This window comes from Falco punctatus (genome assembly GCF_963210335.1).
Source record: "Falco punctatus genome assembly, chromosome: 2".
NCBI lineage: Eukaryota > Metazoa > Chordata > Aves > Falconiformes > Falconidae > Falco > Falco punctatus.
The window spans coordinates 82,280,037-82,298,861 of NC_137581.1; the positions used below are offsets into that span (position 1 = coordinate 82,280,037).

At 38.6% G+C, this 18,825-nt stretch overlaps 1 protein-coding gene and 1 long non-coding RNA gene across 15 annotated transcripts in view; one reads left to right on the forward strand and one right to left on the reverse strand.

Annotated features, from left to right (window-relative positions):
- LOC308058482 overlaps positions 1-18,825 on the reverse strand; it is a 101,171-nt gene that overhangs the window by 73,100 nt on the left and 9,246 nt on the right. For all 3 annotated transcript variants that reach the window (XR_013925840.1, XR_013925841.1, XR_013925842.1), the window contains exon 1: positions 1-18,825. This exon is cut by the window's left edge and continues 14,794 nt beyond it; it is cut by the window's right edge and continues 9,246 nt beyond it. This is a non-coding gene — a long non-coding RNA (uncharacterized lncRNA).
- CASK (calcium/calmodulin dependent serine protein kinase) overlaps positions 1-18,825 on the forward strand; it is a 227,935-nt gene that overhangs the window by 17,782 nt on the left and 191,328 nt on the right. The window lies entirely within an intron of this gene.

The window sequence follows — 18,825 nt, forward strand, 5'->3', positions numbered from 1 at the left end:
AGTAAACAGATCTATCTATTCTTTGAGTATCCCATGTGTAATAATTATTTTGTTGAGAAACCAGGCTAGCACCTTCCTTGAATTTTCAAAAAAAGCCCAGGAAGAGGAGGACCAGTAGTTCATTAACGATTTTGAATCTACGGTTTTTTAAAAAACTTTTTTTAGTTTTGCATAATCTTCCTCCAGCTTGTATTTGAAGCAACATTCAGACTAGACTCTCAGTAGTAAAGTAATGGTTTTAAAGCTTTGTTCGGGGCATATTCTTGTAGAAAGGGCAAAACTATAAAGATGGATTTTACTAGCCTTATGAAGGGAGTCTTTTCTCCTGAAGATGGGAAATGAGCAATCACTGGAAACATAATTAATTTTTAAAGTTTGCCTCAACCATTTAAAAAAACCCGCTGTTACCCTAAATAAACGGTTGAACAATAACATCCATGAACTAGAGCACTCTTTTAATGGATTATATATTCTGGTTTTGGTCATAGTAGAATCTGCTTTTGGCTGTAGCAGTTGCTGTTGTGTAAGTTTTCTGTAACAAATGGGGGGATCACTTTCTTTGTGTTCAGAGGGAAAATACCCTAGGTATAGAGGAGACCTTGTTTATTCTGCAATCCAAATCTGCATCCACAGGGGAGAAAAGAAGTAAGATTTGAATCTCAAGAAGTGTGCAGGGGGTTGCTTTAGTTCTTTCAGTTGCCCTTTAACCTAAAAGTGAGGAAGGGGGCTTTGGTTCACATTGTAGTGTGTTTCCATTGAGACTCAGGAATGGGATTTCCGTTAGTAGGGACTAGTTAAGGTGGCAGTTCTAAACCTTCAGCTGCTTCTTAGTTGAATGTGGGGAGAAAAGGCAGGTGATAGCAGTGACCATTGCGCTGCCTAGTTCCTACTAACATATCACTGGGTCTTCAGGTAGAAATAAATGAGACCTGTTTTTTGCAAGGCAGAATAGCTTTGAAGTGAATACTTGGACAAACTGATTAAAGAAAACTTTACTTAGCTGCTGCAAGTCCTTATTTTGGTTAGTACATGGCCTAAGCTTACCCAAGAGAGTTTTATAGTAAGCTGGTAACTGTCTGTGGGGGTAAAAAGGGTTTGTTCATTTGTTTATTTTTAAAGCATATGCATAGCATAATTTTAAGGGGGGAGGGGGGAAGGGGGAAGGGAGTTTTGTACAAACTGCTTGACAGTAAATCCTTCCTTTCAGCATTCAACCTTACTCCAGCTGTGAAGGTTCATACAGTACAGCCTTGGAATTTTTTTCTACTCGTAGCTGTACTGAAGTTGCATCTCTGAAGAAGGCTATGTCAGATTTATCATCTGCTACCATGTCTAAAGAAGGCTTTCGCCACTAGTCAGGATGGTGTCACCAGTCACCTCTTTTGCCACTTACTCATTGCCCAGACTGAGCCTTGTCTGCACTCAAACTTGAGACAGATAGATGCACTTCCTGTAGTATCTGCAAACCCTTTTTTTTTTTTTTTTAATTCAGAACGTTAACTGGATGTTAAGTTTTGTGGGAATTTGTCTTAAGTCCATTTCTGGGACTTCTCCCACCTCAGCTTGTCTGAAGGTCTCAACAAAAACTGAAGGCTGTCAGATATCTTACATCAGAAAAAGTAATCTATAGTCAGAGAAAACTACTTGCTGAAAAATTTTCAAGCTGTTCTGTCCAGTCAAAAGATGTAGTTTGCTTTTTCTGTACCTATCATTATAGTGAGCTACTGTGTTTTATCGTAATTAGTATTTTGCTGTTGCTGCTTTAGGATGAACAAAACTATTACGTTTTTCCAAATATTCCCAGTGGAGATGTTTCTGAAATATATTCACATCTCTTATGGGTTATAATGTATAAAAGCAAATTAAAAGTTTGAGCTTTTATATTGTGACAAACTGAAGTGATTATTATCTGTGGTTTAATGACATGGAGTTCATCATTGGGCTTTTTGTCCTAGTAAGAGTAAATGTGCAGTTTCTAGGGATGAAGTTCTACACTAAAAAATAAAAAAATTACTGCTTAATATTTCTGAAATGTTATTTAGTTTTTCCCACAGAATTAGCTTTAGTCCTGTAATGTACTTCCTAAAATTATTGGTCAGTTCCAGTCACTGCTTGGATAGAACTGTCCAGGAAAAAGCTACATCTATGTTAAACAGACTTGAGGTAGGGCTACATTTAGACCAAGGATTTTGCCCAAATTCTACTTTCAGAAGCCTAGCAGAGCCTCAGTTGTAGGCTGCGGTTCATTTTTATTATTATGTTGTTATTTATTCATCTAAAGCTTAATATGTGCCTTAATTTCACATAGTATTGAAAACAATTGATACTTGCATTTTGGAGCAATAAATTAGCAGTGTGCTTTAGCAAGGTCTACAAACTCATGCTCAAGTCTCATCTGCTGAGGTAGTTGCTTAGGGTTGGTTTGAGCTCTGTTACATTGCAGCCGTGAAGGCAACAGTGCAAGACTCAGCCCTTGGATGTTTTGACATAAGCTTTCTCAGGTCAAGTCTGGCCATTTTAGAATATCTTGAACTTGGTGCAGAGCTCATCAAGTATGGTTACTTTTGATCAAAACTGGAAGGACAGTAGGAAGCAGTTTCTTTTTGTCCAGTGCATTGTTAGTACACCAGCCCTGGGTGCTGGAGACCTGAGTTTGACTGAGTGCCCTGAGTACTATGTTAGAAGTGAGACTTGGATGTGGATCTCTACAGTCCTGTTGTTCTAACTGGGTGACTCTGTACCCAGGAACACACTATTACAGGGATACAGGTAGTGGAGAATTTAGATTGTGTTCTTGCCTGTGAAGGGAACTGCACTGTACAGGTTGGAGCTTCTAAAGTTGGTTATGCATCTTGTTCAATGCTGCTGTAACGAGAAGTACTAACATCTTTGCAGTGGGAGAGCTGTTATAGCCATCTAGGATTTCAGTGTGTTTATCGAAGTATGATCTGCTCCTTCTGGCTGTTTGTGTACAGTTCAGCTCATGAATACTGGGTTTTGGTTCCGTGTTCTAGTTTGTGGTTTTTTTCCCCTTTGGAGACTCAGATTGGTTTAATCAGTTTTTCAGGTGAATCATCTTATATGCAGTAATAGAAAAAACTGGTTTAGCTCATAAAAAGACATAATAAATGCAGTCAAGGTAAAAATTTAAGAATTTCATTAGTGGGCTTAAAGACAGCTTTAACAACTTCAGAAGAAACCTTAAGAAAAGGAAGATATAGAATAGATGTCAATATTTAAATAAAAGGAACTTCTTACACTCTTGGAGTTGGTTATAGTTTCGTTCCAGATTCAACATACAAAACTTCTGTAAGGTAGATAAATACAAAGAAATTAAGACTGTAGAAAAGAGCAAGCAAATATGTTCTAGAGAATACAAGGTGATTTAAAGTGTAAAAATACCCTCATTTTCTTATTAAGAGTTATAGTGTTATAACATTTTATGGGAGAAGTATGAAAAAACAGTCATTGGTACGTATAACATTGATACATCAGAAAAACAATTCTAAGAGTTCACATAGAAACTTTTAAATGTACAACTGATGCATTATTTATGTGTTTGGTAAGTGAAGGACTTCAAATTTTAGGTCGTGTAACAATCTGTTAAGATGTATGTGTTGTGTTTAAAAACAGTCCTAGTTTAAAATCAGTGTATAATTTCTCAGCATTATACCTTTTTTGTTCCTGAAGGCGAGGGAGCAGGAATCATTTAAATTGTTGCAATTTACATCATTTACATTTTGGAAGCTTGGTTTTTAAGTGGAGTATGTTCCAGCCCAGTTCCACTCAGGAGTGTGTTGGCAGTTGCTGCAGGATGGGAAAGTGGGGCACAGAAGTTGGAATTGGAAGCTGCTGAGGGAAAGATTCCTACCACGGGTAAATGTGGGAGGAAGAGGGAGGGAAAAGGGTGAGCAGAGTACGTTAATAAGAAGAAAGGAATAAGGAACTGTGTTTGAAAAATGAAATTGAATAATCAGCCAGAGGGGAATGATTTGTGATTGCCAGCCTTCCAAGGACAAAGAAAATGGGTTGAGGAAGGGAAAAGGAGCAGCAAGTAGAAATTAATCCATAGGTTAATAACAGAATATTTGTAAAGGTGAGAGGAAGAACATCACAGCTGAGCTAAATGTTATGGAAGAGAAGCAGCTGGTCTGAGAAGGTCTGGGCGAAGAGAAATGGAAGTGAGATGAGAATCATGAAAGGCAAGATTAGGATTACAGAGGTAATAATCGGACATGAGAGAGACTATTTAAGCGAAGTGGAGTAGGCAGAAGAATGTAAAGATTGATTTGGGAGTAGGGGTGCAATGTTTGACAAGGTTATTGACATTAATTCTTCCTCCAATATTCAATAGCTTTTAAGGGGAATGTTTTTTTAATTGCAGTGATTTATTTCTTTATTTCTGTGCCATTTAGCCACAGGAGCAAACAGAGTAGAGGTTATTATTATGTTAAAGTAAGCTATGAACAAAAATGTTGACCTCAGAAACTGCATTGAGCTGAATCACAGGCGATAATCGTGGGTGGTAACAGTAGACTCTTTCAGCGATCTCTATTTATAATTTCCCTGGTTTTTAATCCTATATTTTAAATGATTAAATTACTCCTCCTGAATCTTCATTCTTGCTCTTTCTTCCCCATTGTCCCAAGTTCTTATGGCACAGCGCCTTTCATTTTATATGAGCTGGGTTAATTTAAATGTTTCAAATATTATTATGTCTTGCTAACCTAGCTCATTGAGACTAAAGCAGGTTAGGGAACAATTGCACAAACAGCCAAGGTGAGGGATGAAAGCATGCTTCCACCCTGACAGAGGAAACAACAGTTGGTTATAGCTAGGTTTTGACAGCTCTCTGACACTTTGGATTCTCTCATCCTGTATGCATGCATCTTACTGCAGCTGTTTTGTGAATACATATAAATTCACAATTTAGCAAAAGTTTGTTTTGTTGTTTTTTTTTAATAGAAACTCCATAACATTATGCTAAGGTTATGCAGATTTTTAGTATATTAAAAATATTATTATATTTATCTGTTGGTACGACCTAGCTTGAAGATGTTTTCTGGACAAAATTTGGTGACTTGCTCCCAGTTGACAGACCTATTATTTTCAGACAGCACAGAAGGTAGAAGACTTTACTTTTTGATAGACTTTTTTTAAACGTTGAGGTCACAGCAGACAGATATTTTTGGTTGGTTTTGAGTTTTTGATGTTTTGTTTTTAGTGGGTTTTCGTGAGGTTCTTTTTTAGTCTTCTAAATCTGAGTGCTCAGTATATCCCATGTTAACATTATGATTCTTAGTCCTGTAAATTTCTTTTAGCTAGTACTGGTTCTTCTGTTGTCTGTCTTCTGAGAATTAGGTTTCTCTGCTTCTTGAGGTTCATTGTATTTTGCTCTTAGTTAGCATTTCTGCATAGTGCATGTAAGTCATTGGTTTAAGAAAAAAAATAATTAAATAATCCTGTTAGTATTGCAAACTTAAAATTAGCCAGGACTGATTAGTAAGTGTGACTCTTAAAATTAGCAAGTGTGACTCTTCCCACCTTTCCTGTGATGTGCAGTGTGAACAGTATAACTGGACTGGCTTTTTAAATTTACTGTCTACACTTGAATGAGTTGCATAGAAGTAAGCATATGGTTGTGAAACTGTCAATGATTTCCTATATCATATCCTTGAGCAAGGGTAGGATTGTCTAAGGTTACCAACAGATAAAATTCATCTTGTAGCACTGCTGTTGTTGATGGCACGTTACAAAGAAAGAGTGCTTGATTAAACATTCTTAGAAGGATGTTGCCATATAGAGATACCCATTTTACAAATATAAACCTGGAAATTACCTCCCACTTAAGTGCCTCTTTTCTGTAAAAGAACCTTCCGTATAGGTGGCTAAAAATTTAGCCATTTCTCATATACTATTTTTGTATATTGGCTTAGGAGAAGTCAAGTATTAGGATTTTTACTTTTCCTTCTCTACAAATATGCAAGATACTATGATGCCATTCAGCTTCCCACATCGCTGTAGAATTGTGCAATGGTCTTATCTGTCACTGAAAAAGAACATTGCAGTGTATGGATGTGGTTAGAGGATGGGGGTTTGTGTCAATCAGGCAGTTGTTTATATTCAGCCAACAATAGGAAATGGCTCTCTGTCCCTTCTCCCCACAGATTTTTTCTGTCTTTTATGCTGCTGGAAAGAAGCAGGTGGCTGTCAATACTCCGCCTCAGACTAATGAGACCAGAGATGCTTAATGTATTACATAGCATGAATGCAGTACAAACTCTCTTGGTGGTGAGAAAATGAAGAATATCCCTTTAAGCCTTTGTTGCTGTGGCAGTTTTCTTTCCTGTATGGTGACCCATCAATCCAAAGGCAGCAGGATGGAAAAATAAGATCTGTGTTGCGTTGTTCCTTTGGCAAAACAAACAAAAAACCCCTGGAAAACTCATAAGTGAATGAGGTTTCAGGAATGAATGAGTTATGCTGTGTATGCTCAGTATGCGTGTACTGTTAGACCACCAAACATAAAGTAAAATTGATTTCATAGAATCTCTCAGATTAAAGGGCCCTTGAGAGGTCTTCAGTCCGATCCGCTAAAAGCGGATTGCTCATGGCTTTGTCAAGTTCAGTCTAGAAAAGGGTAGAGTGCCTTGATTTCCCTGGGCAGTCTGTTCCAGTGTTTAATTGTTTTCCTAGGGAAAAATGTTTGTCTTAAATCCACATGGAATCTTCACTATTTCTCTTTATGACTGTTGTGGCATATTTTTCCACTGTATACCTCAGCAAAGAGATTGGCTCCATCTTCTTGTTGACCTCTTAGGTGCTGAAAAACTACTGATAGCTACCCTGTTATGTTGTCTCTTCTCTAGGCTATATAAACTCATTTTCCTCAGCTTACCCTCATAGGCCAAATGCTTGAAATTTAATTGGATGCTGGATTTGTCATTTTTTTCCAAGGACCTTTGCTTCCTACTTGCAGTTGGCACCTTTCCATCCTTTTTTTTTGTTTTCCCCCTATGGACAAAAGTCATGGTAGATGAAGGGACAGCAAGGGATGTTCTCTGTCTAGACTTCAGGAAGGCCTTTGACACTGTCTCCCATAAGATCCTCATAGAGAAGCTGAAGGAGCGTGAGCTTGTTGAGCAGACAGTGAGGTGGACTGAAGAGGGCACTCATCAGTGGCACAGAGTCTAGTTGGAGGCCAGAAGCTCTTGGTGTACCACAGGGGTCAGTACTGGGTCCGGTCCTCTTCAGCATCTTCATTAATGGTCTGGGCCATGGGGCAGAGTGTACCCTCAGCAAGTTGGCAGATGACACCGACCTGGGAAGAGCAGCTGATGCACCAGAGGGTCGTGCTGCCATCCACAGGGACCTCATCAGGCTGGGGCCACGGGCTGACAGGAACCTCATGCAGTTCAACAAGGGGAAGCGTGCAAAGTCCTGCAGGTGGTGAGGAGCAACCCCTTGTACCAGTACCTGGTGGGGGCCATGTGGGTGGACAGCATTTTTGCAGAAAAGGCCCTGTGGTGGTCCTGGTGGGACACCAAGTTGAACACGAGGCAGCAATGTGCCCTTGCCACAAAGAAAGGCTAAACGGTACCCTGGGCTGCCTTAGGAGCAGCGTTACCAGAAGGTTGAGGGAGGTGATAGAGGCAGTGGGCACAAACTGAAACACAGGAGGCTCCGTCTAAACAGGGGATTTTACTGTAAGGATGACCGAGCACTGGCACAGATTACTCAGGGAGGTTGTGGAGCCTCCATCCCTGGAAACAGTTAAAAGGTGATGGTCCTCTGCAACTCGCTTTAGGTAGCCTTGCTTGAGCAAAGGGGGTGTTCCAGATGACCTCTGGAGGTTCCTTCTAATCTCAACCATTCTCTGATTCAGTGTACGTGATTCAGAGAAGTAGGTGGTGCGCCTCATATTTTTCAGAAGTTCTGTGGCAAGTTTCCTCAGCAGTAGGCTGCAGGCTTGAGTTTTTAATTGGATCCAACCCAGGTTTGCATGTGGCAGCTGCTTTTAATGTTTCAGAGAGTGGAGTGGCCTCTGATACTGTATTCAGTGTCTTGCAGTTATAAAAATAGCGGGAATGGGATGTTCTACATGCTCAGGTTTGCTGTGATCAGAAATACATTGAAAATCTGGCTGTAATATAACTTTGTTTATCATTTAAAGTTGAATCTTTCATTTAGTACTGAAAGTTATCAGACAGAATACCAGACCTCATATTCTTCTAAACCTGGGGATCACACATAACTTCCAACACGTTTGGAAACACTTCTTATGATGCCTGAATTCCCAGTTGCTGCCTCAGATTCACTATGTATGTATGACAATGCTTTCTCCCACGGTGTGGTGCTATTGTGTTTAGCTCTGTAAAGCTAGTAACAGGACTGAAATAAATCATTCTTTAAAAGGGTTTAAGACAACAGAGCTACAGCTGAGAAGGTTTCCAATATTTTCCCCCTTCTGAACACCGCATTCTAGTTAACATAGAAACTGTAAACATGGACAAGGTTCACACGGGGTTATGTAAACCTAATTATTGTTCAAGTTCTGGTGGTTTCACAGCCTCCTCTCATTTTATATTGCAAACAAAAGCAAGAAGTGGAATGTTTTCCAGAGATATTATTCCACTGCATCTGTCACAGAAACATGAATGTGCAGTAACATGCATGTTCCTCATAAGTTTTCCATGTGGACTTTATAGAGAAGGGAGATAATAACAGTAGGTGAAACACCAGGGTGCAAGGCAGTTCTTTTTTCACTTCACTGTCCACTAAATTAATGTAGACATTTGACTAGGTCATTGGACCAACTTTACTAAACCAAAAGTTGATATCCTTCTGCATAGGAGTGGGGAAAAAATGAACTTAACTTACAACCATTATTTAATTCTGTTACATTATGACATTGATTTCCCCTTCTCTCCCCTTCAGATTACAGTAGAAATTAAGCAGAAATGTTAAACCAGTGGGATGTTGCAGTGAGATACGCCTCCCATTGAAAGTGTAGTGTAGTAAACTCAGGTCATCTTTTATTGTTTTATTTCCTGTAAGAAAATGTGCCCAGCTGCCTGCAGTTGTCAGTTCTGCTTGTTCTTTTTTTTCTCTTTTCTTTCTTAATTATGATCAAGAATTTGTGTTTCCTGAACATAAGTTGTTTCTTAAGACTTAGATTTACACTAATGGGGCCATGAGTGATTCTAATAGGGATTTGCGCTTTTTTTTGGCATGTTCTTCAAGTATCTTCCTTTTCATGCCATAGCATACACTAAGTTCAGATTCTTTTTATTTCTTTTCTAAAATCTTTTCATCGCATTCATCTTTTTCTGAGTTGGATCTGCCTGCAGTGACACCTGTGCAGCAGTAATGTTTTTTCTTCCCTGTTTTAGCCTCATGGGTCTGTGATTTTAAGCCTCTCTCCTATTACAGAGAACCGGTGCCAAAGACCAAAACTAGCTTATTTAAATTCAGTTACAAAGAGATATTAGTTCTTGAATTTGTTGTGCTGGTTTAGTATGCATATACAGGCTTTTACTTGAAGGTGAATGCATTGTTTGCTGTGATTGTTCAGTTTATTTGAATTCATGACATCCTTTCATGTAACATACTCTGTAGTTATTAAAGGTGTGAAGGGCCTTCAAGAGTGATGTTGGTAACTAACGTAATAAGGTGTTAAGCTTTAAAATGTTTTGAAGAGACTGAGGCTTATGCAGTTATTTTTAAGTTATTGCATCTTAAATAAACTGATCTTCACATAACTGTTAAATAGGCTAATAAGACTTAGCTGGCCTTCACCGTGTTTATGCTATAAATAGATCTAAAGCCAGTCCTTGGCAGCAGGCCGCTTAACAGGCTTCTGTGTGGCTTTACAGCTAGAGCTGTGTATGTCTGGCAGACCCACCTGGTGAGTAAGCTCACTTTTTAAATGAACCTTTTTTTCAATGGTGAAAGTAAATAAGAAGTAAAACTTATACTCATGGGAAAAGAGGCAGGGGAGGGGGTGTGTGCTTGATCCATCTAGTGATTTTAGCTTTTCAGGAGTTAACACATGCCTGTGCTACCTCAGTAATTAGATGAATAAATTGATTGTCAAATATCCAAGGAGTGTTCTGTTTTTCTCTGAGTATACCACACTTAACACATCACAACTGATGCAATTTATAATTTCCTCAGTGGTTGAAAAAGACATAAGTAAAAATTTGATATGTAACAGAGCATAAAGGATCACCTGCATAAAGGATCACATGCTCCAAACTTGCTACTCAGGAAGAGTAAACATAAAATACCTTTCCCATAGTTAAATTATACTTGAGCATGTGTCCCAGTTTAGGTCACAAATAAGGTGGCTGGAAAGAATGTCCTTAAAATTTTCTACACTAGAATGAGAGACCAGAGATCACATGTACTGTTTTAGATGTATAATTTAAATTTTTAGAGAAATGTTAAGGTAATGGAGGATCAGATTGAAACCATTTTCTTACAGAGAGATAGAATTTAAAAATCTTTTTCAGGAGAGCATGATGCTGTTTCTCTCATTTAAAAGATCTTGTGGGATTTGATGAATAATGGGGTCTTTAAACAATGTATGCTTAGATTCATTTCTGAATCTCCTAAAAATACATATGTAGAAGTGGCTGAAGTGCATCAAAATTGTTCTCTGTATACATTATATATATGTATAAAAAACATAAACCCAAACAAAACAAAAACTCAAGTTACATATTTGAGATGAAATACCATACACCGTAACTGTTTCACGCAAAGCAGCATGTCTTGTTTTCTGCACAGTACAGTGACAAATGGAAGCAGGAATTTCATGAGAGGCAAAGCAGCTTCTTCATTAACAGTGCCAAGACTTCTGTTTAACTGCCAGTAGTACTGAAGCCTGTCAGTTATATGCTAAAATGTTTTTGCTTTTGTACCTAATACTGGAATTATTTGTAGTAGTAGCCACTTGCTTAGAAGTATTGACCACTTAGGACATTAAGTATGTTTCTGATTTCCAACCCAGTCACACAGAACTTTAATTTTAGAACAAAATTACTGAAAAACAACTGGTAAACTAATAGTATCTCCTTGTGTTTGTGAACTGAAAAATAGTATGGCAGCAAGTAACAATTTGAGAAAAGTTGTGGGTTTTTTTTTAATCAGTGTTCCTTTGTGCAGAGTCTTACTAATGCATATGTGCATTTCCTCTGAACGCAATTTGTTTAGGTTTTAGGAGATGGCTATTGCCTTAATGCCAGCTGTGATATAGAAAACTATTATTCTATAACAAAACTGTTTCATAATGTAATTGTGGCAAATACTTTTAATATTGGTACATAAAGACAATTAATTTCATGAGTATGTTCCCCCTCCCAATCCTGGAAAGTACTGCTTTTGCAAAATACAGACTGAAATAAATAAATTAGCTTCACTAATAATTGGAGAAAGTATTATTTGGGCACTTTACTTAGAACTTTAATTTTCTTTTAGTGTAAGATAAGTGAGAAATAAAAAAGATACAAATTTCTCAGGTTTGACTCTACATTGGTATCACCATGCACAGTATTCTAAAGTTGTGTTCTGTAGTATGCACTCTGTATGCATGTACATGTAATTTATAGGGTATCTAAAATTATCTTTCTGAAAAATGTGGAACACATTTGTCAGAAGTTTCATCTTAGAATATTATGGAGAAAAAGTGTTTGTCATTGCTTTCTTGCATTAGCTGGGGAACTCTGTGTACTTGAAGTTGAACCATACTATTTTGTGAGGCTTTAACTTTTCCAAGCAACATAGGATTGTGGTGTTTGCTGTATATGTTTCCCCAAACTGATGTATTTTACCATATACAGTGTTTCATCGAAGTGATCTGTGTACGAAATATACATGCAGGAGATATTAATGACAGGAGTATCACTAGCAGAGGCAAACCAGTATTAAAATCAATCAGGTTCTATTGTTTTAGAAATGGTGTAACTTATTTTTATGGGCACTGTTTAAGTGACTTTATCCTGCATGCAATAATGCTTTATAGCACAGAGCTTGAACAGTAATTTTAGTGGTTTCATTTCTTTTGTTTAAGGTTCTCTAAACCCAAGGTTGTGGCCTGAGCAGATGCTACTTATGAATGACCAGATCGTTTTCAATTAAGTGAAAACAGAAATGAAGTAGTTTCCAATTCAGCTACCAGTGGGCAGTGATTCTTTAATACAAAACAACAGTGCTGCTGTTCTTGATTGCAAGCACAATGGTGTAAGTTAGACACAATGCCAACTTTCTTAACTGTGACTTTTTCTTCTTTATAGTTCTACTTGTAACTGCTTTACTTATATTCCTTACGGATCTGTTAGTCTTTCTGTTCAAAACCAAAGAATAATTTGAGATACTACATAAAAGTAGATGTGAAAATGTATCAAACAACTAACAATCATTAAAATGCCTGTGGAATTCCTGTGCATTTTCCAGATAACTATTGCATGCTGTAAAAATTGCTGTACTACCACTGTATGTTATTATGAACTGATCTTCATACATCTTCTCCAACAGCTAAAAAAAAGCTTAAAGTAATACTGAAATGCTTATTTAAAAGCATGGTTAGTAGTGCTTTTTATAGTACTCCTGTGCACAAACTGACCTAAATGTTTAAAAACAACCCAACCAACCAACCAACCAAACCCCACAACAAAACAAAACTCCACAAACACACACAACATACAGTCCCTGCCAAACTAATACACATTTTGTGGTGAAGAGCCATGTTCAGTGTGACAGAAGTTCTGCAGTCGTTCAAGTAATGAAATAACATTAAATTAATATGGTAACCATAAGGAATATGTGCAGTACTTAGTTCTATATATTTAGTTTTAAACGTGTCTCAAATTAAACTACTTTGCTCTGCAAGGGGCTTTATTTTGTCATGGCTGTTAGGAGTAGCATCTTATTTTCTGTGTTAGATACGCAGGCTACGGTTATCTAAACTCCTGTAGCTTTTCTAGCATGTCCATGTCACTGACAGATGGTCAAAACTGGACCAGAGGAGAGAGTGCCCCACTTTGTGTCATCTGATGTAATCATTCCTGTCTGTGAAATTTTGGGAGTTAATGAGAGCTACTTAAGTCTGTTTCTGAGACAAAACTATTGGTTGCCTAGAATTTTCACTAACCTGGAACAAGTGTTTTGGCCTTAACACTTTGTGTGTGTTTTGGGAATTTAACATTGTTAGAATAACTGCTTGTTCATGCTAAAATATTCTATGAAAATTCGAACTCAACCAGTAAAATGCCTGTTGTTACAGGATTACAGTTACATTAAACTCTACTGTCCAAACTCATTAGAGGAAGAATTGTCTGAATGCTTTCTTAAACTTGCATGAGTAGAGCTTGCATAACTTCTTTCTACAAACACTGTTCTTTTATAACTGTTATGGTCTAAGCATTTTACACTATTGCTAGAAGTATTTGCTTAATTTCTTTAATATTGGTAAACTGTAAGGCTATCATTCAGATAAATAGTAAAACTATAATTCAGATATACAGGCATTTAGTAGATTTCACCATTTCTGGATTATGGTTTACTTTACTCCTGCAGTTAAAATACTTCGGGTAAATTGACTTTCCCCTTGTTCAAATAGAATTCTGTATTGTCTTTTCTAAATACATAGAACTAAATATAATGTATCTCAAGGTTATTTGCAGATAACTTAGGGCTGATATTTTCACTATCAAAAATTCTTCCCATTAGTTGCCTTGTTTTTACTCAAAAGTGGGCCCTGCTGGTACTTGTGCTTACAAATAAGTTAAGAAACATTGTATCTAGAAAACTTGGTTTAGTCATTTTTATTAACAAAACAGAACTGTGTTTTAACTTTCCAACATTCTAACACTGCTGTATTACTAGTAGTATCTGTACATACCTATGCAGTTCAAAGCTGATCAAGCATTCAGTACAATACCTTGGTTTTGTTCTGAGCTCTGGTTACAGTAAGCTTGCTGTTTGCTTTCAAGTCTGACCTTTCAAACTGAGGCACAGAATGAGTTGTGTGCTGATTTCATTGGTTTTGCACAATGTATTTAAATTACATCGTATCTGAGGCATGTCCTCTGCTGATGGAAGATTCTTGCAGATCCTGATGTGGCCTTGGAAACTTGAGCAGTAATGTCTGAGATCAAAACTTCTACAAACTTCTGTAGTGTACAGCTGAACAAATGCCACTATATTTTTGAAGTGTCGTATTTTGGAAACGTTTCTGTGTTGGTTACTGTGCTTGTTTTGGCTGGGATAGAGTTAATTTTCTCCATAGTAGCTGGTATTGTGCTGTGCTTTGGATTTAGGATGGGAATAATGTTGATAACACACTGACATTTTAGTTGTTGCTAGGCAGTGTTTACACTAACTCAAAAGATTTTTTCAGCTTCTCACCCGACCCCACCCACCAGTGAGTAGGCTGTGGGGCATAGGAAGCTGAGAGGAGACACAGCTAAGACAGCTGACCCAAACTAGCCAAAGGGATATGCCATACCGTATAATGTCGTGCTGAATATATAAAGTAGGGGGAAAGCTGTCAGGGGCCTGCTGCTCAGGAACTGGCTAGGCATCAATCAGCAGGTGGTGAGCAATTGCATTGTGCATCACTTCTTTTGTATATTCTAATTCTATTCACACACCACCCACCTTTCCATTTCTGTCCTATTAAACTGTCTTTAACTCAACTCACGAATTTTACTTTCATTTCCCAGTTCTCTCCCCTATCCCACTGGTGGTGGTGGTGGGAGTGAGTGAACAGATGTGTGGTGTTTAGCTACCTGCCAGGTTAAATCATGACAGTTACCAACATAGTACCATTAATAACTAACAGTGAGAATGTGAGCCAGTAAAAAAAAAAAAAAAAGATATTGATTTATCTGGGTTTTTAACACTAACACAGTGAATGTACATAGATTTCATACAACTTGCATGCATCATGCCCTCTGGATGGTCCAACTGTATCTATTATGCTTTAGGGCATATACCTGTGATCCTTAAAAAATAGCCAGGAAATAAGTTCAAATAGGAAATCCAGATGTTTAAATTGTATAGTTGTTAACTTTCTCCATGGATTAGGTTTTGATTGCTCCTACTGCCTCTCTCCAGAAAAAAACTTCTGTAGAGCTGGCTGGCTGTGAACAATGCAGGTGTGAGCCAGGTGGTGTTGCCTGAGATAGAGTCCAGGAATGGGTCTTTGGTTGTCTCTTATTTGGCTGTTCAGGAGTTCAAAGGCCAACTTCAAACGTCTTATATTTGAATGTACAAAATTATTAACTGAAATAAACTTTAATTATTGCTTGTAATTACAAATGTAGGGTTTCAGACTGTATAGCAGATTATCTATAGCAAGTACAGTATGGGCAGGGGGAGGAGGTGGAGAGCTAATTGGATTTTTTTTTTTTAAAGCATGAAATAGTAAAAATTAAGTACATGTACAAAAGTTGAAGCACAGAAAACCAGATATGTTCTCTTGCAGTCTAATAACAGTGGAGATGTAAAAAATAGTGTACTGGCATTTCTGTCCATAGATTACTTGATGCATCTCTTGATAGAGTATCTTTAGAAGATTGCCGCAAAAGCGCTTAAATGTTAATTTAGTGTTCCTCATGTGAATTCGGGGGAAAAAAGGGAAAATCAAGAGATTAATTAGGCAAGGTAAACAAATTGAGATAGAGCACTCTAGTCACTTCTTATATTAATTCTTCAAAGGGGAACAATTAGATGTTTATTATTTGTTAAAATTTTACATTTGATTTTGGGGGGAGGGGGGTGTGTCCAGATGTGTGCCTCACAATATATCTTTGTTTCCAAGTCACATCAAAATATATCATAGTTTAACTCTTAATGGTGTTTGAGAGAAAAGGGTAACTTTTAACATGGAGCTTTATCAGAACTGTGTAAGCCGTATTACTTATCTGGACTTTGCCAAAACATTTTTAAACTCTTCAGAATTTACAAATCTAGTATGTGAAAATTGTCATACAATTTCCCCAAGTACAAACATGCAAGAAAGATACAACACTGTAAATCCCTTTCCGTTTGCAGTGTAGGTTTTGTTTAAAATATGTCAAATATTTTTCCATATTTCCAATGTGAGTTTTAGATTTCTTTGTAACAGAAAAATATTTTTTAGATCAGTGGACCTGGCATATGGGTGTGTCTCCATTGGCATTTTATTTCAGGTCATGAATGCTCTTTTGAATTAAGTCTCTTGGTCATCCAACCTTAATATGCTTTACTGCATTTCATATGGTAGAGTGATCTCAGAGTGTGTGAATTGAATTCTTTTTGAATTGAACTGAACTGAATAATGTGCTCTGAAGGTGAGCATATCTCCAACTACTAATGGGTGTTCAGTCCATGGGATGAGACCAGAGCTCGTTCAGAGCAAAACCTCGGAAAACACTTTCAGTGTGAATGTTTGTATTCGCAATACTCTTTCACTCTAGCAATGTATTCCTATTGCACTGCACCTCTTGTTAATGTAGACCTGTGCTCTGGTACATAATTTGAAATTTTCTTTGACAGGAGAGGTGTTGTGAGAGGTGTTGCAGAATGGTTGCAGATGACACCAAGTTGGGAAGGAATGTTGATCTGTCTGAAGGCAGGAAGGCTTTACAAGAGGGATCTGGACAGGCTGGACCAATGGGCCAAGGCCAGTTCTGTGAGGTTCAACAAGGCTCAGTGCTGGGTCCTGCACTTGGGTCACAACAACCCCACACAGCGCTACAGGCTGGGGAAGAGTGGCTGGAAAGCTGCCTGGTGGGAAAGGGCCTGGGGGTGTTGGTCAACAGCCAGCTGAACATGAGTCAGCAGTGTGCCCAGGTGGCCAAGAAGACCAACAGCATCCTGGCTTGTACCAGAAACAGTGTGTCCAGCAGGACTAAGGGAGTGATTGTCCCCTTGTACTGGGCACTGGTGAGGCCGCACCTTGAATACTGTGTTCAGTTTTGGGCCCCTCACTACGAGAAAGACATTGAGGTGCTGGAGCGTGTCCAGAGAAGGGCAATGAAGCTGGTGAAGGGTCTAGTCTTGTGAAGAGCAGCTGCAGGAACTGGGGTTGTTTAGCCTGGAAAAAAGGAGGCTCACAGGACACCTCTCTCTCTACAGCTACCTGAAAGGAGGTTGTAGCAAGGTGTATGTCAATCTCTTCTCCAGGTAACAAGCGATAGGACAAGAGGAAATGGCCTCAAGTTGTGCCAGGGGAGGTTTAGCTGGGATATTAGGTAAAATTTCTTCACTGGAAGGGTTGTCAAGCCCTGGAAGAGGCTGCCCAGGGAAGGGATTGAGTCACCATCTCTGGAAGGATTTAAAAGAGGTGTAGATGTGGTGCTTAGGGATATGGTTTAGTGGTGGACTTGGCAGTGCTGGGTTAATCATTGGACTTGATGATCTTAAAGGTCTTTTCCAACCTAAATGATTCTATGTTAATCTTTAGCCATCCTGGTGAATTTGACCAGTGGTTCTATCTCCTAGGTTGTCTTTCTTTTTGGATGTATACGGTACCGAAGTTTTGATACAAATGGATTTGCTGAAACATTTTGGAGCAGGTGATTGCAGTAGTAATAAAGTATGAGGGGTGTTGGTTTGGATAGTGGTTGAATTGCTTTAGGTATCCAACTATTACCATTGAAAGATAGGGAGATTTTGCTACTCTGAAGGGAGTGGGAGGGGGCAGAGATAACCAACTTCTTCCAGTATTACCTTTGCTGTAGCTCTGCTTTGCAAGGAAGGAAAGCATGTCAGTTTGACTTGGTTAGCTTGGACTGATCTCATCACATTTTGGTCATATCTGAAATCATATAAAGAAAGGTGAAGGTTTCATTATTAATGTTCTATTCATATAGACTTTGCCCTTCACTTAAAGACAAACCTGTGCACTGTCTTGCATTACTGGAGTGTGATTTCTTATTGAAGTGAAACTGGTGGGTGTGGGGGTTGTGTGTGTGAGGTGTTTGCCTTGCAGGTGGCATTCAGCATAGAACAGGCTTGCTAAAGGGCAGTGCAGCTGTGCTCCGGGTCCTCTGAGTGGCAGTGGGCAGGCTGAAAGCCTGTGCTGCTCTGTGGATTAGCTTTTTCTAACTCCTGAAATGTAGCGTGGAGAAATGTGGGGCAGCAAACTGACACTTTTTAAGCCGCAGTAAACCAGGATAGCCAACTGGTGTGCTGAAGGCCACATCTGACAGTTAAGACAGATTTATTTGGCCTGGGAAATACTGACAAAGGACAGTTTGTCACAAAGTCAGGGATATTGCTGGTGGATTACAGATGGGTCTAGTGGTAGCCATTGGCTCAGCTGCAGTGTTTTGTGCTTTTGGTTTATCAGGAACCACCTGAGATGCATTTATCACACCCAACTGGGGATTAAAGTGCTGTCTGAGAATGCATAAATTTGTCATCTCTTACGTAAAAACCTTTGAAACTACTCTTGTTTACTTTTATAGTTTTAAGGAATTGTTTTCAAACTGACTCTCCTTTTCCTGGGCTTACGGATTTCACATAGCTCAGCGTACCTTTCTATGCTAGCCAGGCTAGGTGTTGAAATGAGACTACAGAATTTTGTTTAGCTTACCTTGAAATTTTATCTTGACAGACGTGTGGTAACTTTTACTGGGGGTGTGTGTGGGGGGGGGGGAGGGGGCGGTTAACAAACAGAAGAATGGATGGAAATGGTAGCTTACTCTGATTTCTCCAGGGACACTGCTTTGTGCACTTTTTTGTGTGCATGCAACTGAATTGTGCCAAGCTGAAAGACAGCTTTTGCCAAACAGGTTTTTATTTGTGATATTCCAGATGTTGGGTGTGATGTGT